This window comes from Streptopelia decaocto (assembly GCF_964273445.1).
Source record: "Streptopelia decaocto genome assembly, chromosome: 6".
NCBI lineage: Eukaryota > Metazoa > Chordata > Aves > Columbiformes > Columbidae > Streptopelia > Streptopelia decaocto.
The window spans coordinates 40,537,053-40,560,230 of record NC_138660.1 but is presented as its reverse complement, the minus strand read 5'-3'; the positions used below and the strand labels follow the sequence as shown (position 1 = coordinate 40,560,230).

Genomic DNA, 23,178 nt, shown 5'->3' with positions numbered 1-23,178 from the left:
TTTTGGAGCAGAGAACCAGCTTGATGCTTGAAAACTGCTCCTGTGGCCAAGCCTTTGTGGTGGATGTGAGGATCCACAAGGTCACGGGGACTGGGGAACCAGAGCTTGAGGGAGGTTGTTTTGTTGCTGGTTTTGGTGAAAGTCCTTTCCAACTGGAAGACAGGCTTTTAGGAAGTGTGATTAAAATGCTCACCAATGTTTAAAGTTTCCTCCAAAAGCACCAGGTTATTTGGAAGAAAACGTTGGGTTTTTTCCTCCAATTTCATATCAGTTGCTAAATATGGCAACAGCTACTTTTCCCTTTTGTTTTTGGATATTTCTGGAAAAAGAGGAGGTAGTTTTCAGTGAAGGGCAGAGATAACCCATCTGTTTGCTCTTTCCTCCTCCACTAAAAGAGAGTAAAAATTAGAAAGCTTGTAAGATTTTGAAGCTGTATACACGTGGATGCTTTTTCTTCTAGGGTACTTTATTAATGGTTTACTGTCTTTTGCAGTTTTTCAAGGAAAGTTTAAAGAGAGCAGCTTTCTTGGAAAGGATGAGGATGGTCTGCAAAGACTGGCAGAGTATTCTCATGTTGCTCCATGGAGACTGCTCGAGGTGAGGCCTTTTCCTGATGGAGGGTAGACTTGCTAGCAGTAAATTGGGGATTATGATTGATATTGTGCTAAATTTGAGTCTACCTCTATCTGGCTCGTTCCTTGAGATTGTTATTATTGGTAAAAAGCTGAAAGAGGAGCCTTTCCTACTTTGTAATCAGGTTGTTTGGAAGAAGAAGATAATGAAATCACATTTAATGGAAGCAAAAAAGAACATTAATTATGTGAAAAGCAGGTGAATTGAGGAGATCTGTTTTCTGCAGATAATTGGGGAGACTTGAGTTGCTTTCAGTCTGCAGACACACTGGCATTTGTAACCCTTGAATCTTTTATTTGGGATGAGCTATAATGGATCTGGATTCTACACAGTGTCTTTCCTCATTGCTGAGGCATCTGTCATGTTGTGCCATGCAGCTACATGTAGCTCAAATGACATCGCAGGAGATAACGGAGCAATGCAAAGCCAAGTGTGATAAATATGACATGGCATGCCCAAAACAATACTTGCTTTTAGTAGATCAGTTATCCTTTAAAAGCTAGTATTTAGGTTTGTCCTTAGATAATTTAATAGCTCCCGTCTGTGATAGGAATGATGTCAACCTGAGTTACTCTTTCTCATGAACGGCGATGATGGGACAAGATGGTAAGTAAAGGATGAAAGAACTGCGGACTGAGTGCACAGTACCCTTTGCAGTACTCTGGTCAAGACCACGTTCGTGGGGCTGAGCATGATAATGATGTGAGAAATCAGCAATAGCCTTTGCCCGCTGTAGCACTCTTAATTTTTCTCGCTCCTTTTTATCCTCAGGTCACCACTAGCATGCCCGTGTTAAGGCAGGGGAAGAAGACGGAGAAAAAGACCTAAACACAAACCCCAGATTTCAAGTGTATGGTAAGTTGTGTGAACTGGGTAAATGAGGAACCGTTGAAATGAAATTATTAAAAAAGCAAACTGGGACTTGAACCTTGACCAGCCAGTTTGTCGTGAAAACTGCATCTGGACTGAGCTGGCAGAGCTGCAGGAGCATCCAGCCTCTCAGCCCCCCCGGGAGAGCCTCCAAAAAGTGGGGGTGCATCCCAGCTGCCAGAGACACTCCCTCATCGTAGAGAAATATTTTAAAAACTCTTTATTCTTGTACATGAAAATCAGAAATCTAGGCAGGAAGGATCTTGGGTATTTCACCATATCTTCTCGCCATCTCTCTCTTTCCTGCACTCTCCCCTTGCTGTCTTATATATGCCCTATGTAAACTGCCCTGTGTCTCTTCTTGATGGTAATTATTTTCAGTGATTGAAAACACTTATTAACTTAGTCATATATAAAAGTTGCATGTTTTTCAGAGCCTTTGTTGAGGTTAGAAACTAAAAAGAAGGTTAAATCAGGTACTGAGCATCTGCGGTGCATAGTATCAGTACCTTATTTATTATTGCACAGCTATTAAGGGTTTTTATTCAGAAGCACTGAATAAGCAGACATGGCTAAAATGTCAGGCTGCAAATTAGTTTGTTTATGCTTTGAGAACCAAGGATTTTAGACTCGCTCTCTCGTGTGCTGTCATGCTCTAGGTTACAGGCGCTGAACGTGCGCTCAAATCAAAGCTATGAGCAGGGTGAACTTGGTTTTTAACCCGAGCACAGTTCACCAGGAGTTATTTACATGTATCGGCTGCAGAACTGAACCCGTGCTGCCGTTTGGTGTTTCAGATGACAGCTTGCTCGTGCCCTGCAGCAGCCTGGAACCCGCCCTGGTGCCGCCTTCCTCCTCTGGCTGCCGAGGACACACTTTCCCATCGCCTGCTGCAGCTCAAGAGCGGGTGTCTGTCCTTCCCTGCAAAGATCTTATTTTTATTTTGAGTTGTGGATCTTTGACTACTCAGGCCTGACTCCATCCACAGGCTCCAGGCTGTGTTGCCAGGCTTTCTGCAATTGCTTTTCTGCAGTTTAGGGTTGCAGCCACATCAAGGTTACTCTGGCTGTGAGAAAGGACGGTAAAGCAGTTGCACTGGGTGCCCTCTGCCACTAATGATCCTTTGCTGAAGCCCATCTTGTTTTGTCATCTTGAACGTGTTTGAACTCGCATGAGGAGACCTTATTGTGGCCTTTCAGTACTTAAAAAAAAGCCTGTAAGAAAGATGGGGACAGACTTTTTAACAGAGTTAGTCATGATAGGACAAGGGGTGATGGTTTTAAACCAGAAGAGGGGAGATTCAGGCTGGACATGAGGAAGACATCCCAGGCCAGGCTGGACGGGGCTCTGAGCAACCTGAGCTGGGTGAAGATGTCCCTGCTCATGGTAGGGGTGGCACTGGATGAGCTTGGAAGGTCCCTTCCAACCCAAACTGTTCTGTGATTCTAAGATCACAGCAGGATTTTCTATTCTCTGGGTGGCTGCAGAAGCGATGTGGCAGGGAAGCTGGTGGGGTGGCCTTCTACCAAGCTGGCCTCTTCCTCTGTGTCAAATCTGGGTGCCATTCCTGAGCAGGTCAGTCCTGAGCCCTCTATTTACACTGCCAACAAAGAGATCAATTAGTCCCTGTCACACAGGGTACTCTAAGGAGGAGACCAGTGCACCACAAACTGGTCTGGACCTGCAGAGTCATTTTGTGTTTGTCACCAAGGAACTATAAGAGAGTAATGACCTTGTCGCTAGTAGGCACCTGAGATGGATGTGAAGCGATGACCCAGATGTGTAAGTCTCCGTTCCACAATTAGTCCTCCAAACCAACCAGCTGCTATGCTATTGCTTTTCCACTGCCTCTCGCTGTGATTGCATACCTACATGGTGCTGCATGAATAATTTCGTAAAAATTTCTCCTAAGTGGTGTATAAATCAGTGGCAAGTGTACCTGTCCCCATCTGCACAGTGCCAGCTGCAGGCAGGTCCCCAGGTGCCACGCTGTCCCCTGGGAGCAGAGCTTCATCTCTTCTGCTCCTCATCGCTTAGAAGGGGAGGACGGGGGGAGCTCAGGGATTTAGGGCACAAGAGGAATATGTGGGTATCTCGTCTAGCTTAGAGTTTTCCTCAGCAAAGGATCTTTTGGTGGTGCAGACCTATTGCAAAAGGGACATCATCCCTCCAAAGAAACCAAAACCAAAGCATTTTCCCCTCTGAATCTTCTGACAGCATTGCAGCTTGCTGAAAGAAGGGTTGAGAAAACTAATCTTCATCTGGGGAGAGCTTTTTCTCCTAGCTCGCTTTCTCCACAGAATCTCACTTCCCAGCTTCTTCATTGCTTGCCAGAAGGAGCAGCCACAAATCCAATAGTAAATGGGAGAAAGGAAGACTATGGAAGGCGAAAGTTGTGATTGAAGACATGGAGCATCAGAATTTTATTTTCCAGATAAACTCCATTTTTTCTTCACAAAAAGTGTTGTTGGGCATTGGAACAGACTGCCCAGGGCAGTGATGGAGTCATCATCCCTGGAGGGGTTTAAAAGGCATTTAGCCAAGGTTCTTAGAGACATGGTTTAGTACCAGAGTTAGGTTATGGTTGGACTCAATGATCCTGAGGGTGTCTTCCAACTGAAATGATTATATGATTCTATAAAACCTATAGGGGAAAAAAAAAAAAAAATCAATGGGTGTTGTGCTTTAGAAATATGTCCTAAAAAGTTGTCCGTTTAAAAGAACAAAAGAAAAGCCTGGTTCCTGAGTGCTAAACATATTAGCCCAACCTCGGAGCTGCATTAATAACTACTACATTTTCATAGCAACTATTCTGCAGTGTATTGCTTTACAGTGCTACGGCGGGTTTGTTTATTTGTTTCTGAATGATCTCTAGGCATCTGAGGATACCCCAGTCAGTTAAGGCAAGCAAGGTGCTGTAGTGTTATTCTCAGTGCTATTTAGCTTTTAACCCTCGTGCACAGAAAGCAGAAAAGCTGACTGTTGTCAATTAGCTACATGTATCTCTAAGAACGCATATGAATAGAAATACTGGCTTCTTTACCTGACTTGGGATGAAAAATACCATTCATAGGACTCAGAAGAATATCTTCTGCTTTTGGATAACACCCAGCTGAATGGAAAGTGTAAGGGGGAAAAAAAAGCAAGCAGAATTCTGCATTAGAACATAGCACTCTTTCCATTCTGTCTTTTTTTTTTTTAATGCTGATAAGCATTTTTCCCCTGTTTATCATCACGTCGGTCCACAGTTTTGTGTGGTGCAGCCGCACATAATTTGAAGTAGCACAATCTAAAGAAGCAGCATGCTTTAAAGCTGTATATTTTCCCAGATTCAACATTATTGGGCCAGACAGCAGGTCTGCACCTTCTGCAGCTTTAATGAGGTTCAAGAGGACAAGGCAGAGAGCAGAGTGTTGCTTTCCACCTGAATCCTCTCTCTGTCATTTGCCATATCTGCATTCATGAGAATTCTGCAGCCATGAGAGCTCTCCATCTTGAGATGTAAGAGTGTGGGTGTTAATAAAAATGAAGTGGCGGTTATATAAAAAAGAAAAAAAAGCCTCTGGCCAAGTTGCACTCAAGGTATTTGCCATAGGGATGATGCAGGAGGTTTGTGGTGGGTTGTTGAGTGATTTGAGGAGTTATGATCCAGACTAAAAAGAAAATAAACACATTTTCTCCACCGAATACCTTCAGCAAATATTTCCACATCTTCTCCAGTTACTAAAGATTATAATATTTAAAGAATTAAGAGCTGAATGTAAGAGCGTATGAAATGTCAGGTTATGAGAGGTTACAGAAGTCTTTTGAAGAATAATTGTCCTCTTGCAAAAATTTGATTGCCTTTGGAACAACCCTGTTTCCAATGCATTTACAGATCGTTATCTTGTGGGTTTGCATCCTGTAACGAGATCTTCCCCGCCGTCGTTCTGCAGTGTGGTCCTTCTGGAGCTGGGGGGCTCAGCCGTGGCTGTTGTGGGGGGTATTGCAGCTCCATCTCACTCCCCTTTTCCCAACCGGCCTTGTCCCTTCCTCTCCTGCTTTTAAAGGGCAGCCAAAGCATTTCAAGTCCTGAAATCCCTGTCTCGCTGAAATTGCTCTCGACTGGCTGATTTCCTTTGCCTTACAACTCGTAATTAATTAGGAAAAGGTTAATTCTGCACTTTCCAGTACCTTCTCTCCAATATTATTCAGACCATGGTTATCTTTCCCTGTCGCCCTCTTTCTTCTGGCTCTCCTGTAAAAATAGCTTTTCAGGATTAGTCGGTTTTCTGATCTTGGTATTTTTCTCTTGCCTTATACATCTCTATTTAAAAGCATATTACCAGTGTCACTTCATGGGAAATCCATGTAATTATTTTTTGAGGTTTGAAAGGTTTTTTGCTTTTAAAGGGCAAGCAACCCCTTTTGGCAGTCTTTCTGGGTGCGTTAAAATGCGTGGGGATTTCCAAATGCAGTGGGAGGAGAGGTTTCACCATCAGCAGTGCAGAGCGTCTAGAAAGTCCCTTGACACTTCCTTTGTGGAGGGTGACGATTGTCTGCAGAGGCTTTTCAGAGCCCCATTTTAAGAGCATTTTAAAGAAATCTCTCTTTTGGTTACAAAGAGAGACTACCCAGGTAAGGATGGATGTCTAAAATCTATTGTGTGTACCCTTCTAGGAAAATTCAAGGTTAAAAAAAAGAGTAGTTTCAGAAAATGGCAAAAACTTATTTCAAAAAGTATTTGTTTATTTCTGGATTCAGGGTTTTTGTTTTCTCATCAAAAGTATTAACCAAATTCAGCATGGCTTCCATGGTCGACCAGGTCAGTCTTAGTTGTCATCAAAGGTTATTCAGTGTCCCCAAATCCTGCTGGGTGTGTTCAGCAAAATCAGGAGCCATGATGTTGTTCTTTTAGTGATTCTTGCCCTACAGAACTTCAGTGTGCCAGGAGCACCATGGAGCGATGTGGTGCCATCATTAAGGGGTAAGCCACCAAATCCTGGCTCATGGCCAATGCATCATTGCAGCTTACTCTCAGGAAAGATCTGATGTGGGATATTTGCTCTTTGTGATGGCTGCTCAGTGAGCTGGTGCCTTTCTGCTGTTACTCTCAGGCAATGGCTGCAAAAAGAGGTAAAGGTGCAGGGATAATCCATGTCTGAAACTCTTCTGATGGGATCAGAGATTTAGCACAGGAAGGTGTGTCTGAGTTTGGTGATGGATAGTGTTGTGTGACATTGTTGGTATTGCTGCTCCACCATGCTACGATTTACATGTTTTGTCATCAGAGAATGTCAGTGTGCACCAGAAAAAAAATCTCATCTAGAAGCTCTAAATAAGTAGATAGAGCAGCAAAAGGTACAGAGATGTGAAAGGGCAGGTCAAGCCAGTGAGAGGACCTCTTGTGGCTTTATGGGTTCTAGTATCTCACGAGAAAGCGATGATGTTTTCATTGGTATGGATGAATATTAGTGAAGCTCTGGCAATGTAATGTAGGATACCTGTCCCATAGGTGAAATACAAATACATCCTGCATCTGTGGAACTGACCTTCAATATTCTCACAAGCTGGTGTGTAAAGCACACACACCTTCTAGTCCCTGGAGATCTCACGAAGGTAAGATAAGGACTTGGTCAAGAGGTTCCTTCACTGTCTTTCTATTTTTGAGAAGAGAGAGTTGGAAGTACTTCAGGTGTGCTGCTGAATTCCTGGTTTTGAGACATCTGAGTATTTTGTAGTATTCTGTTTTTTACTTACTTTGTATAAGTACTGATTATGGCAACGTTAGTAGGGATCAATTTTAATACTGAAATAGCATGCACCAACATTTGTGAAGACATAGTGCCAAGTGACTTCACAGCCATCCTTGTGAGAGGGCAGAATGGGGGTGTACAAGTAGAAGGATGGGAAAAGACTTTAGGGAAAAGCTTGAGTCTGAAATTTGAACAATTAGACAGGGAGAAGCAAGAGAACTACTGGCCGGAGTGGCAGGAGCAGAAGGGTGAAGTTCCTGCTCTAGTGAATCTGTGGTTACAGGTGAGCAGAAGTGAGGAGGATGTGGGAGAAGGGGAGGGGTAAGACAGGTCTCTGCACTTGTTGTTACTGCTCAAAGCAGCAGTGGGTCCTTCACTACAGCATCTCTCCACCCCGAAGGCCCCAGGCTGCCTTTCCCCAGCATGAACCCAGTAGTGTTGATGAAAGAGCAAGAAACTTTTGCCCCTGAGGGTGGTGAGACCCTGGCCCAGGTTGCCCAGAGAGGTGGTGGATGCCCCATCCCTGGAGACATCCCAGGCCAGGCTGGATGGTGCTCTGAGCAACCTAATCTGGGTGAAAATGTCCCTGGTCATGGCAGGAGTCGGACTGGATGAGCTTGGAAGATCCCTTCAACCCAAACTATTCTGCGATTCTATAAGAGAGCCTGCAAGCGCCTTCTAGAAGCTAGCAGGAGTAAGTGTTGGTTGAGGAGCCCTGGCAAGGGACCCAATATTCTCACCCCCTGCTATTGACCCCAGTCAGAGGCCAGGCACGGGGCTGGGTGGACCTTTGGGATGTCCTGGTAGGGGAGGTCCTGTGTTCTCCATGTAGCCTCTGGCACAGCAGCTGTGACAGCCTCAGCAGGTGACATGTGGCGGGCTGCAGCAATTCAGTTCCCTGGGGGAGAAATGACAGTGGTGATTTGTAGCCAGGCTTTTAAGTGCCATTTGGTAAAGCAAATGCATTTAGAAAATAACATTGTTGAAACAAGAGAGCTCTGTATGTTGTATTCTTGTCCTCTGAGGATCGCCTTTCTCCCAGATTTGAGGAGAGCAGGGCCAGCTCATCAGGCTGTCCTGCAGGCACAGAATCACAGAATTATTTTGGTTGGAAAAATCATTGAGTCCTACTGTTAATCTAAGTGTGGCAGTAAACCATGTCCCTAAGAACCTCACCACATGTCTTTTAAACCCCTTCAGGGATGGTGACTCCACCACTGTCCTGGGCAGCCTGTTCCAATGCCTGACAACCCTTTCCAGGAAGAGATCGTTTCCAATGTCCAATCCGACCCTTCCCTGGCGCAACCCCCTCCATGCTCAAACCTCCTTTCAGGCAGTTGCAGACAGCGAGAAGGTCTCCCCTCAGCCTCCTGTTCTCCAGGCTGAACCCTCCAGGCCCCTCAGCCGCTCCCCATCACACTTGTGCTCCAAACCCTTCACCAGCTCTGTTCCTTTCTCTTAACTCGTTCCAGCACGTCCTGGTCTTTCTTGTATGTGGGCATGACCCCAGCCCCATGTACGTCTCTGAACAGCACATCTTAAACCTCCATCACCCTCTTCCCGAATGACTTCTTTGCTCTCCATCCTTGGTTTTTGGCCTTTGGACTTCCACCTCCGGCACATCAAGATTTGTCAGCTTCTTGGGCATAAGCTGTAGACAAGTCCAAATGGAAAGCTTTCCCAGGTAAGTGTTGTGCACGCTCACCCTCCTGACCACGCTGTTCTTCTGCGCACGGGTTTCTTCCATGGCAGCTTTTGCAATGATGCTAGTGTTGTTTTCTAATAAAGGTGGGGTCTCTGTCATTGTCACAGTCCCACATGGCCCCAGCCCCTCCAAACTGCTGGTCCCCCTCTGGTATGGTGAGCTCCATCAGCCTAATTGGGGCTTCCGGCAAGGCTCTGCTGCGCGGAGCAGCTGGTGCAACCGGGGCACCCTCAGCAGCAGTCGCTGCTCTTAATGAGTTTGTTGCTGTTTTGTTAATGAGTGAGCGGCTGGGATTTTATTCCCCCCCCCATACTGGTTTCCCAGACCTCTTCTCGAGAAAGCAGACCAAATTCAGATGAAAGTGATACTACATTATTCCAGATAAAATTACTTCAATTTTTTTTTTCTTTTTAATTTCCTTTAAACCAGAGGAGAGTCTCTGAAGGCATCAAAATTGATAATTTTTGCATATACAGTGCTATTGCATTTGAAACTATTTGCCCTTATTAACTAACATAGACATTTCCCTAAAAGACACTGCTATTCCTGGCTGAGTAGCATCACATATTACCAGGCAGATTTTGAGGAGGAGTGGGCTTTATGTTACCAAAACCTGGCAAACACACACAAAACCCACCGCCCTAACCACGCATGTTTCTTGGAGTGCATTTTCCACAGACTTCTGCAAGGTTTTTTGTGAAGGGAGCAGCAGCCAGAGACCGGCTTCATGCACCGCAAATGTCAGTGGTGAATGAACAGCAGCAAAATATTTCACTTTTTGGAAAATGGGGGTGCTTTCCTCCCCAGTTGCAGAGAAACACAGTCAAGATAGGGATGAGCAAACTGCTGAGCTGGTCTGAAGAGCAAGGACTCGACCTGCGGTCCGAGGAGGATTAACCTGCTTATCTCATTTTCTGGCTTTCAGTTAGGATTTAGTTCAGAATTTCCTGCATCTACATCAGCAAGAAGGAAATGGCTCTTCTTGGGATTCAGAAAGGTCAACACTAGGCCAAAGAGTTATTTTAAAGCACACAGTTTGAGACTTTTTTAAATGTGTCAGAAATGCTGGAGTCAAACCCTGAAAGTAGGTCCTCAGAAAAGGATGGGAGAAGCTTCTAGCAAGAGCTGCCCCACAGCCGTTGACTTGTTCAGCCCCAGCTGTGCTTTGCCCACCAGCAAACATCTGGTAGGTGCTTTAAAACGTTTCTCCTCTGCAGGCAGAACGAGCCCCTCAGATTAATTGTCCGCCTAAAAGCTAAAAAGAGAAAGAAAAAAATAAAAAATTTAAATGTCACATTAAAATGCCATTCCACATTTGAAAGGATCCATTAAAACTTTTCTAGAGTTTTTTTTACGTTTCCCCTGTTTTACATTTTGTTCTGGATTCAGGCACACCTTCTCTTATAATTCTCCTTTGTAATAAACATTTTTGCCTTGGTTTGGCTCTGCGTTAACAGGGACTGTTTGCTGTGCAGATGGAAAGGTGGGGCTTTTGCCTAGAATAGAGCTTTTCTTTCCAAACAACACCATTCACAGCCATCCAGCCTAGGTGGGAGTGGGCTCTCCTGGGGAGGTGATCCCAAACCATCCTCCTGAGAGAATTTATGGGGTTTTGAGGGACTTGGAAACACTTCTCATCCAGGCTTCATGCTCTGGTTCTCCGCATTAAAAAATTTCCGTTAAAAAAACCCAAAACTGAATTGTAAAGTCTGCTGTGGGTGAGAGAAGGAAAGGCTTCTAAGGTTGAGAAGGAATTGGGCAGTTTCTCCCTCTTCCTCTGGACTGTGGGCAGGGACAGGGTCACCAAGCAGCGGCTTGAGCAAGTGTCTGAAGTTGGATGAATTAATGCAGAGTAAGGGCTGCACATCTGCTGCTTGGGCTAGGCCTGGGTTTGCATTGCTCTGTTCAAAGGTGTTCCTTTCCACTTTAAAAAAAAAAAAAAAAAAGGAAAAGACCTTTCAGCCATTTAATTTTTTATTTTAATTTATTTGTTTGTTTGTGGGTTTTCTGTGTATGTGGGGTTTTTTTGTTGTTTTTTTTTAAAAGATTTTTATCTCCAAAGTACTGGAAGAGTATCACATAAAGCCCTGCCACCTGTGGTGGAAGCCTGAGAGGGGTGGGATGTGTCCTGCATCCCTCTCAGTCCATCCCCTCCAGCAGGTTTAAGAAAGACCTCAAATTTAGACTAGAATCCAGTGTCCTAATAGGAAAATGCCAGCAGCTTCCCCGGTTAGTCACAATGACCCAAGGCAGCGTGTTGTGCCGTGTATTACCACTTTTTGCCTTGCCTTTTCCTTCTCCTTGTGCGTGCATGGAACTGGAGAGGCTGTTGGATGAAATCCCACTTGGTGCTCACTTGTGGTTCCCCAAGGTGAGATTCGACAGTGTGCTATTTCGTCTTTCCCCATTATTTCATCCTTCCCCTTGTCTCTAGTCTCTTGCTCTACTCTTTAAACTGATGTGTATTTTTGAAAGTTAAATGTTGGCGGTGAAGCCTCTGTCTGTGGGTCAGTACACTGGGCATGGCGTGACTGCCTGGATAGGAGATTTTTGGGAATTTTTCCTGCCCCTTCTCTAACTGCTCAGCATGGGCAAACCTGAACCGTGCAACTTCAGGAATGCAGATAATGTTCACTGTGCATCCACACAGTGTCTCTTAAAAAAAAAATCTTTTCATCCTGTTCCTTGTTGCCCTGGAGGATAATTACTTGAAAGAGCAGCCCTGTTGCCTGGTATTTCAGTTTATCTCATTACCATTGTGTTTGCCAAGCCAGCCAGCTTTGCCAAAAAACAGAATCAAGGTTGCTGGCAGCGCTGGCTGGCTCGCACATTCACCCTCCTCTGCTGGCCGAGATGCTAATTTTTCCTTGATTGCAAACCCTGCGTTCCTCTTTTGTGAATTAGCTGTGCCTACAGGTATGGCATCACGGCTTTAAAACCCGGGCCTGAGCCGGTGGGCCCCTCTCCACAGGCTGCCAAAGGCAGGCCTAAGGGATGCTGTTAGAGTATTTACTTGCCCCGTTTTTGGTTTGTTGGTTTTTTTTTTGGCCATGGGGAGCAGCTGGCTGGCACCCACGGCTGGCAAAATGGAGCATCACGTTGGAGAGTGGTTTGGCAGGCAGCGTGCCCAGGGGAGGAGCTGCGGGAGGTGCGGAGATGTGGATGGATGGATGGACAGACAGACAATGCACTGTCGCAGAGGTCATTTGTCGCAATGCCAGCTGGTTGCAAGGATAGAGATGAGACCTGACAGCTGCTGGCTGTAGGGACCTTCCCAGGCTTCAGGAAGACTAGAACAGCCTCAGGATACCCTCAGGATGGTCTTAATATAATCTGATTTTCCCCTTTTTAATCTTGGGTTGATTGTAACAAACTATATGTAAATTTTTTAAAAGTCTTCGATGCAAAATGCTGAGTTGGTAGTACTGTAGTTATAGACTAAATAGGTATTCGTGCTCGTGTTGGCTTGTGCTGGCATTGCCATCGTGGTTAGGATGGGGCACCGAGCTTTGGATTGCTGCTTGAAATTAGTTTAATGGTTGAGGATTATTGTATTGTTTTTAAGATCTCTAAAACTGGACAACCCTCACTCCCTCCCCCCAAAAATAGATTAAAATCAGCAAAGTCTCACACTTATTAACCCAGTACTGAGTGACACTTGCAGAGATGGATGACACAGGGTGGACAGCCACATCCACGACAGGACAAGGGGTGATGGTTTTAAACGAAAGGAGGGGAGATTCAGGCTGGACAGAAGGAAGAAAATTTTTACCCTGAGGGTGATGAGACCCTGGCCCAGGTTGCCCAGAGAGGTGGTGGATGCCCCATCCCTGGACACATCCTAGGCCAGGCTGGATGGGGCTCTGAGCAACCTGGTCTGGGTGAAGATGTCCCTGCTCATGGCAGGGGTGGCACTGGATGAGCTTTGGGGGTCCCTTCCAACCCAAACTGTTCTGTGATTCTATGATCCCTGAGTTTTACAGTGCTGTTTAGGACAAACCTGCCATAAGTGATGCCATGGCTGTTGCTAAGCAACAAGTGATGATTGCTATGGCCAATATTCCCCTCTTAAAGGTACATTTGCAAAGTGTAATCTTTTGTGTGCATGAAATTAATTTGCAGATGTATGGATTTATATTAGATAATGGCAATAAACTTTGGAAATGCTTCATTGCAGTGTTGAAATGGAACAAAATGTGGCATGAAGATATTGTGTAGCAAAAACATTAAGCCCTCCCCTTTAATTAACTTAAGGCTATGATATCTTACTCACCAAAATAAATTAACAGTAAATCGGGTTACAGAATAAATTAACAAATTAAATTGGGTTAGTTGGAAAGTTTAAACGAAAGAGTATCTGTGAGCTGCCTGCATTGCAAACACAGTTAGAAGGTCTTGAGGTGGAAGGAAAGTGTATACACATATAAAAGTTTAACTGTTTGGGCTCTGCTTAGAAGTGACTGATTTTTCAGTCTTTACCATCAAAGACTGGGTTTTGCAGGGGGGTTGGACTAGATGAGCTTTGAAGGTCCCTTCCAATCCATGATTCTATAATTCTATGCCGCAAAACTTGCCAGTGTGCCTCTCTGGGCTCGCTCTGCAGCATGGCTGGAGAAATGCTCCTCTGCCGACAGCGGAGAGAAGGGGAACAACCGTGGCAAGGTATTTTAACTGTATTACTTTCAGGTTGTTGCTCCGTCTTTTCTAATTAAAATAAAATCATCTTAGGGTGCCTGAAATGAATATTTGGTATAATAGATTGAGAAAGTGATGAAAATGTTTTCATTAAATGGTGAGAGAGGAAAAGAGACCCTGCAAGGCAGAGCATTTTATCTCAACACTCTAATAACATTAATAAACTCTGTAATCTTTGTCACGTTTATGACTTAATGGCAATCCTGAAAGACATGACAGACAAGTAGGAGCTGCCAGGTTCCTTTAACCTATAAGCATTCATATTCTTCCCAGGATTTTGATTAAGTGGAAAATTCCTCTGTGACGGGCTTTATTCCCCGTGTGAAGCTTGGCGTGATGGGCGGAGGATGCTCAGCCCCGGCAGTGCCAGGGGATGGTGGTGGCATCTCCTCCACTGTGGCCAGGAGCACCAGGTGGGTGCTGGCTCCTTCCCTGCCACCAAACAGGGATATTTACTGTCAGCCCTTATATCTTCGCTCACATATGGTCTGCAATTTCAAACAATATTTGCTCAGAAGCAGCATTAATAGAGTGTATTTCAGTTGCATGGTTGAGCACCCCAACTGCAGATGCTAGATTGAGAGCTGCCAAGCCCAAACTTCACTCTGTCCCTATATGCTGTTGTCTAAAAGAAGCAGGTTTCCAGGGGAAATATAGTATTGATATACAATTGTGTACTTAGGGGGCTGCATGGCTGAGAATGGAACCCAGCTTTTGTACTTTATTTTTTCTATTTTTTTTTTCAGACTCCCAGCAATCTGGCATTTTCTAATCTTGGAGTCCTTGACTATAAAAACCTAACTAATGCTCTTTTAATGCAGGGGTTTGTGTATTTAATTTCCCTGGGCTTTTTTTTTTTTTAATGTTATGTGCAAGTTCAGCCTTTTTCTCCTTTACTGACAGGGCTTGGACCCAGATTACTCATTACTGCAGCCGTCATCCCAGTGTTCTCCAGTTGGAAGCAGAAGGATGTTGTGCTGATGGGGTGAGCCCAGAAAATGGTTGTCAGTGACATCTTGGCCCTTTCGATCCCCTCCTTTTTTTTCTTTTCCACTTTGGGTCCCCACCCTTTACCCTTTGAGTAGGCTGGAAGTGAGCAAGAGACTGGGAGGGGACACAGCCAGGACAGTTGACCCAAACTGGCCAAAAAGATGTTCTTTACTACAGAATGACATGCTCATCAATCACAACTGAGGCAAAGGAAGAAAAAGGGAGGGGTGTGAGTGGGGGTTGGCTTCCAAGGTGACTGTTTGGAGTCTGGCTGGGTATTGGTCTGCTTGTGGGGAGGTGAGTGACTTGTTTCACTCTTTTTTCTTCCCGTCTTTCCTTCACTTATTAAATTGTCATTACCTCAACCCATGACTTTTCTCACTTTTGCACTTCCCATTTTCTCCACGTCCTGCTGAGGGGTGCATATGTGAGTAAGCAAGCAGCTGCATGCTGCTTGGCTGCTGGCTGAGGTCAAGCCATCTCAAATACAGAGTATTGGAAATTTTTTAATGTGTCAGAAATGTATAGGCTGCAGTCAAACCCTGAAAGTAGGTCCTCAGAAAAGGATGGGAGACGCTTCTGGCAAGAGTTGCCCCACAGTCCTTGACTTGTTCAGCCCCAGCTGTGCTTTGCCCACCAGCAAACATCTGGTTGGTGCTTTGAAACGTTTCTCCTCTGCAGGCAGAACGAGCCCCTCAGATTAATGGTCTGCCTGAAAGTTAAAAAGAGAAAGGAATAAAAAAATTAACATCATGTTAAAATGCCATTCCACATTTGAAAGGATCCATTAAAACTTTGCTAGAGCTTTTTTAACATTTGTTTCCCCCATTTTACATTTTATTCTGGATTCAGGCACACCTCCTCTAATAATTCTCCTTTGTAGTAAACATTTTCACCTTTGTTTTTTTCCTGGAGTTAATCCAAATTATAACAAAAAGTACTGTCAGACCAGAAAATCCAAATCCTAAATTACATTCTTATCACATATAGAATATTTTAAATAAACAGTGTTTTAAACTGAATTACATTCTCAGAAATATGCAAATGTAAGTATTACTAACCAAAATGTATTGAGACTATGTTTGCAAGCGTCATGGTAAACAACTGCATATGTTAAAGTACATAGAGCATCCACAAAGCAGATTGCGCTGTTAAGATGCTGGTGAGCTTTGCCAGACTTTTAGACAAGGTAAAAGCAGTGAAACTGTTGTCATCGCTTAAAAGAATGAGTCCTGTCTGCAATTGCTAACCTAAGAGTATATAAATCAACCACCTCTTTGAATCCTCTACTTCATTGCCTGTATCTAATGATGAAGATTTGGAGTACGATTGTATACTAACTATGGAATGAGTCTTTCCCAGCAGGCCAGATTTGAAGAATATTCCCCTGGAAGATCCGGGGTGGATTCTCTTTGCTCTGAGTAGAGAACAACCATCTGGATACGCTGTGGTAACTTTAGAGAATGTAAGTGAATCACAACCATTGCCATCAAATACATCAGCACAGAAAGCCGAGCTTCTCTTCCTCTAATAGTAACAAATCTAAGGCCAACGTATTTTGTAAGGTAACCTCCATATTTGCTTGAATTTGTCTATTTAATCGTTGCGTTGGCTAAGATGTCCATTTGTCGTGTCAAATTGTCTATCGTGTATCTGTTTTCTAGAGTGCAGCATATGCAGTTAGCAGTCTTTGAGATGCATGTTAAAGCAAGACTCAGCTAATTGTGAAGGCCTCAAAATCTCTAAGCTGCAAGGTCGGTAGTGTCCATAGTTTGTGATTAACAGTTTTGCAAGCTGCTCTTTCTTACCTTTGTGGTGTGAGCACTAAAACGGAAAGGATTTATGTATATCTTTATGTTAGCAACTGCAGACAGGGTTCACTCATTCTTTCAAGCAATGACAATAATTCATATATATATATACATATAAAAAAAATAAGTCTCATGTTTTAAAACTCTTTTAGTGACTGCAGCACAACACTTAATCATACATTGCAACACAACATATGAACATACAAATAGGACCATTGCTAATACAAACATTACAATCAATCAATTTCTTAATCTATATCTGTAAATAAGGAATCCAGAGCAGGAATCATATCCACACTTGTTGAAATCTGTAGGAGTCATTGTTTTCCTGTGCCTCATGCAAGATGGCAGTATGTTTCAAAATTTCCTCTAACTCAGTCTTGATTCCTTTAGATTGATCAACATTTGAATGAGGTGTTTTCCCAAGATATATTAATAGGGAAGGGTATTCCTAATATAGGAACCCCTTTATTTGAATTCTTTAGGTAACATATGCATACTCAGCAAGTTGGTCCTGTCAGCTATCTGCATGGTTTCCGGATCATCATAAAATGCACATTTTGGGTCCATGGATTCTCCTGATTTAACAGTGAACTTGCTGTGGCGTATAACAGGCAAATACGTAACTGTAATACATGTTTAAACAAATACATACAAAGAAAACAGGCTCATATTCATGACACAATTAATATTAACAAAGCTCCTTGAATACAGTCAAATTCTGTATAAGATTCAATTTCAGTGCAGCTCGTTATGTATTTGTAAGTTTAGGGTTAAAGGAGCAATCTCTTCCGATTTCTGCCATGTTTCTGTACTTTTCTTAAATCTAGTGTGGTGAATCCAGGAACTGACTCCCTTAAGCTACACAGCTGTGTTAGTTACCAACAGTACTGTACAGGGTCCTCTCCACCGCTCTTTCAATGGTCTGTCCTTCTAGGACCAAAGACAGACTTGATCTCAAAGGCAGAAGGGAGGTACAGGCACATCTGATGCCATAGGGTCTCCCACACAATGTTTCAAAAGGACTTACTTTTATTCTTTAAGTAATGTGAATTCTCAGTAAAATAATTAGCCATACATCTATCCATTTTACATTAATTTCCTGTCACAATTTAGCTAGTTGCCTTCTTATAAATTGATTCATTCATTCTTCCAAGCTCATCCAGTGCCACCCCTGCCATGAGCAGGGACATCTTCACCAGCTCAGGTTGCTCAGAGCCCCGTCCAGCCTGGCCTTGGATGTCTCCAGGGATGGGGCATCAACACCTCTCTGGGCAACCTGGGCCAGGCCCTCACCACCCTCGGGGGCAAAAATTTCTTCCTCCTGTCCAGCTTGAATTGCCCCTCATTTAGTTTAAAACCATCATCCCTTGTTCTGTCACAACAGGCCCAGCTAAAAGACTGTCCCCATCTTTCTGACAGGCCCTTTTTTAAGCACTGAAAGGCTGCAATAAGGTCTCCCTGGAGCCTTCTCCAGGCTGAACAACCCCAACTCTCAGCTTTTCCCCATAGCTGAGCTGTTCCACACCTCTGACCATTTTCTGGACTCACTCCAACAGGTCCTCCCCAGATCTGCCCCATGTGCTGCAAGGAAGGGGGGGCACACCCATCTTGTTTGCTGTACGACTCACACCTGTAAACATCTGAAGTTCCCCAGCTCTACCCTGGCATTAATTGGGGGGTTTTGTGTACTGTTCACCTTTAGCCTCCAAAAACTAAACAAAAAGACTGACCTATTTTAGTGTGAAATGCAATATCCCCAACTACATTTCTGCAATAATGTTTTCAGCACCTCCTCAAAACATACCAGCATTTTAAATGTAAGCACCCAAAGTATTTACAGCAAGCTTTGACATATCTTATCTGCCCAACCCTGCCCCTGATAAGCACCATCAGCCATCAACAATGTAGGGTGACTCCCCCATTCTGTGAAAAGAGGGGAAAAAAAAAAAAAAAAAGAGAAAGGAAAAAATGTTAAAAGCTCTGAAAGTGGGTCTGAGGGAAAATAAGCAGACATCTCTCCCCACCCCCATAAAAATTCCCCAAGGCACAGATGAGACAGGGCAGTATTTAGGTCTATATATTACACTCACACACTTCCTGGCAAAATACCCTACGTGAAAAATTTCACCACATGTACTTTTTCCTAAGAAAGCAATTACCACATGATCTTTTTGTTATTTTTTTCATGATTGTCAGTAGGCTTTTTAAACTGACCAAATTACATACAAAAAGAACTACTGTATTAAAAAAACCAAAACAAAACAAAACACTGCAAGTTTCCAGTAACACTCTGATGTAAAAGCCGTGAAAGGTAAATCTGGCTTTTTCTCTGCTCTTTATACCTACACACTCCACTTGCTCCTGAGAGAGATGAAAAGGGCTGAACCATTGCCCTGTTTCCAAGCAATGTTGTTTTTAAAGAGCAATAAGCTTCAGTTCAGCTACAAGCAAACCCTGTGTTTGACAGATAACAGTGAAGAGGACCTGAATTCCAGGCACACAGGCAAAACTCTTCATATGGGGTAGAAATCCAGCTTACAGCACCAGATTCAGTATGATCAGAACCATACAGTAAAGGGGCAAAATGGATTTTAAAGGCCTTTCTTGATACCGGGAATTAACTAACTAACACTTAAAGAACTAATACTCAAAGAACTAAGGAGCTAACACTTAGAGAGCTAACTCTTAACCCACATCACAATTACCTGGCCTTGCTTAGCTTTGTGTAACTTCTTGTATGAGAAACAGGAGTTCGCTGATGACTTCACAGGCTTTGCAAAGATTTTTTATCTTGGGTGCATCCCTGGGTGAACTAGATAACAGAAACTTGGGCACGGGACAGGAGATACACCAGTTCTAACCAACTCATCAGTCTGAGTCCCAGACAACTCAGCACACCAGGCCAAAGGTGACAGTGTACAGAGAAGGAGACCCGGGTTCACAATCACTGCGCAGGTGCAACCAGGAGAGGCCAGAGGTGGAGACTATGGAAATGATCTCCCAGAATAAGAACCGCCTTCTCGGGGACAGGTTATGAATATCTGTAGGTATACCTAGAACTTTCATGAATATGTAACACTTTACTGCATTTAACCAAGCTCACAGCTACTGGAAATTGGCACATGTCTTAGGTGGAGTTATTCCCCCATGTGTCCAGCGCTGTGGAAATAAACATACCTCTTTACAATCTCACAGGTTGTAAAGTCATTTCCATGCCTCCTTCTCATTAAAACACTCCCATTATTTCAAAGTCAATACTGTATTTTCAGTTACGTATACTATTCCTTAGTAGCCCTTCTACATATAGAAGATATTGTATTCTCACATGAATTTGCAAATCTGTAACTATATAAATGTTAGAGACAGCTTTTGGATTAGTTCTAGAAACTAGAGCCCTACAGCCCTACAAATGCATAGACTCATCACTGTTTTATTATCTGTAGATACTCTGAGCAGATGCTTGGCTCCTAAGATTTGTTTTGCCCTTAAGTATTTATATATCAGTAAAAACAATGACTGCTTTCATCAGAAGTCGTCAAAACTGTTTCAACAAAATATCTTTCCCACTGAAAAACTGCAGGCTTTGTCTAAGCCCGGTTGTACGGAAGCAGCGCCAGTTCCGCCGCAGGTGTTCTCAGGAAGAGAATTCGGGTTTGGGGTGGTCTGGAAGAACCATTCCTGAGCGGCACCGTGACCCCCTCCCTCCTTTCGCCCCGTTCTCCATTCGGCTGAGTGCTTTGCTCATGACTCAGCTTGCTGCTCCGGGACATCGTTATTGCATTCTTTCTCAATTAATGAAGAAAAAAAAAAAAAGTAATTTCCTATTGCTCCAAATCTAAATAAAAAGTAAATTCAAGTTTTCATAAGGAAAGGAGTTACCGTTAAGCCAACACTGTTTATCAATAATGCACCCAGAACAGAAAGTTGCATGACAGTCCAATGACTGCAAACATTTAAGCATCCTCGTGAGGCTGCCTTGTCCTCTATAAGAAACGAGCCACAAATATCCAGAGTTTTCCCCTGGCCTTCCAGCACTCCATTCCCCCTTGTTTCAGATCTGTGCGAAAGAAAATCTCTCATTACCCATCCTTATTCTGGGGCAATTTTCTATTCTCACTCTTCGTAAAATGTGAATTAGCAGCCTATTGCTATATTTTACACTCTTTGCTTTATCCTAGCTTAATAAGAAACATGGGTCCTGAAACCTGTGTTGTGTCCCTAACACACGTTAGTACAAAGGGTATCATAACTCAAGCTGTTTGTTTTTTTTTTTTCTTTTTACTACATCTACTGAACTACCATAATTACCACTGACACAATCTGCAGTAAATGAAATAAAAACATCTGAAATAAGCTAAATACGTGTCTGGCCACAGATGCTCAAGTAGATACTCAGAATTCTTTAAGAAATGGCTCATTTCTAAAGCCAAATGGTATATCCTGGACCATATAAGAGATCAGGGATAATCAGTATCCAGAACACATTCAGGTCTCTTTTGAACATTAGATACATTCCAGAGGATATTTAAGGCGAATTTCCAGCTACTAAATGATTAAATATGGTTTCTTTAGGCCACTCTGAAAGGGCAGAGGCTTCATTTGGCAACGGCATTTCAGAGAGAAAAGGGGAATGTGGCTGCACCCCTGTTTTGCAGCTCCCGAATCACAGACTCAGCAGACGCTGTGGCCGACATCCGTGTACTTCGAGCAGTTCAGGAGACGCTTATTTACAGATGACCCTTTTTAAAAAACTTTTCCCTTTTGGACCTTTCCACAGGGCAGATTACAGTCTCTTCATTACAGCCTTAAGGCCTACAGCTTCAGAAGCCAAGCAAGTAACCCCACTATAAAACCAGCTGTTATTATGTCTGTATTCCCATTAGTTATGTGCAATTCTCTCACCCCTGTGATTTTTCTCAAAAAGAGTTTAAAGGGGAAACGACTCTGCAAGTTTTAGACTGCAGAGGATTCAAAACCTTTTTGACTCCAAGGAAAAGTGCAGACAGATGGACAATCCGGCCAAACTCTTTGCTGGCTATCAAAACTGCAGACACTGACCTCTGTAAACACCTTGCAAACAGCCATATACCTATTAAAAAAAAAATAGATGGGCAGGCCTGGCCGAGGCGCGGTGCCAACTTCGAAGTGCAGTAATGAACTTTGCTTTTAATTCGGGCGTGTAACTTCCAGCCCAGCAAAACCGGGAGCAGCTGCATGCATAATAAGGGGTGAGAGCAAGAATGCAGCGCGAGATGCGTCTGATGTTGGATGAGAGCGAAGATAGCCTTTAATCATTTTGTTTTCAAAGAAACTTGAGAGAACTCTTTGAAGATGAGGGTTTTTTTTTTTCCTTTTCCCTTTTTTTTATTTTTTGAGAGCTGCTTCTGGAAAATAGGCGGCAGTGATACACGGTACCCACCTTCTGCCCATGTCCGTCCGCCCCCTTGGTTAACCCGCGCGTGGGACATACACACACGTCCCTCTAGACTGGCACCTGATGTTGGCAAAGCTGAGCTTATCTTGTGCTGCCCAGGCAGCTGAGATGCGCAATGGCTCCAGCAGCAAAGACAAAACTGCCGCAGTGTCTTTTCATTTGAAGTAATCGTGGTTCTTCAGTGCACAGGGGAATAGGATGTCCAGTAGCTAGAACAGGATGTCCAGTCTCTATTAACTATAATATTTTTGTAATGATAAATGTTCTGTAAATCATGTCTTACTATTATTGGATGAAAAGGAACAATAATGAATATTTGATCAGCCTTTATTTTAAGGAAAGTGTGGGCTGGGATTGGGCACAGTGGACTTGTTCATCTGCATCTGAAGACTCTGAGGGGTTGAACATCATCTGGACATCAGCACTGACTGTATGCCAATGGCTTTGAGGACCAAGGTCAGTATGCTGTTGTGTTAAATGCATTGTGTACAAAACACGCTTATTGTTCCAAAAATGTTACAGGCTGAGGGGAAAAGCCTTGGGAATGGGTAGGCCAACAGTGTGTTTTTTTTTTTTTTTTTTTAAACTATTTTTATGAAGGGCTTTGGCCTTGGTAAAAGAACAGATAGGCTGGCAAGTGCCCACAGGGTGTTGGGACATCGGTGGTGTGTGGTGTCCATAAGTGATAGCACTGAACTTGCGTTATTGGTCTTGTCAGTGGTTTTGTACACTAGGTCTTCTCTTTTGTGGTTTGTAAAGTAAGTAATTAAGTGTGTGCTGGTATTCGAGATTATTTACAGATGCCCCAGTGCCACGACAAAAAAAAAAAAAACCCAAACAAAACAAATCCTGCTGCACTTGTATCAAGTTCTACAAGTGTTTTCTGTTTGAGATCTCCATTCCTGTATGTACAACCCCAAGACTATTATTTTCAGACTGTGTGCCCATACCAGCATGTCAAAGGTTAATTTTGAAAGCCTTAAGGAGGTTTAAAGCTTTGTGAGACCTGCCCCCTGTGCATAAAAAACAAAATCACATTCCCCTCTCTGCCCTCCACTCTACAGCAGGTACTTAAAACCTGGCCTTATTTTTGGAGGTGTGAAGGCTTCATGACAGGTGTTGTGGCTGGGGATGCAGCTTGTAACACCTCACAAATGCAGGTTGCTTAGGGATTAAATGTGGCATTACACAGTAAAAGCAAGGCAAATAACTTTGGCAAGTTTAAAGGTGATGTGTTGGACACCTATTTTCACTCCTAAGCGGGTGCTATGCTATTTTAGGCCAGGCCAAGCCTTGCCTTTC

At 43.5% G+C, this 23,178-nt stretch overlaps 1 long non-coding RNA gene across 1 annotated transcript; it reads left to right on the top strand.

The window, feature by feature from the left end:
• The first annotated feature begins 1,429 nt into the window (after positions 1-1,429).
• LOC309441934 lies at positions 1,430-13,983 on the top strand. Its single transcript, XR_014184504.1, has 3 exons — positions 1,430-1,488; positions 8,711-8,922; positions 13,912-13,983. It is a non-coding gene; the product is annotated as an uncharacterized lncRNA (long non-coding RNA).
• The last annotated feature ends 9,195 nt before the right edge of the window (positions 13,984-23,178 follow it).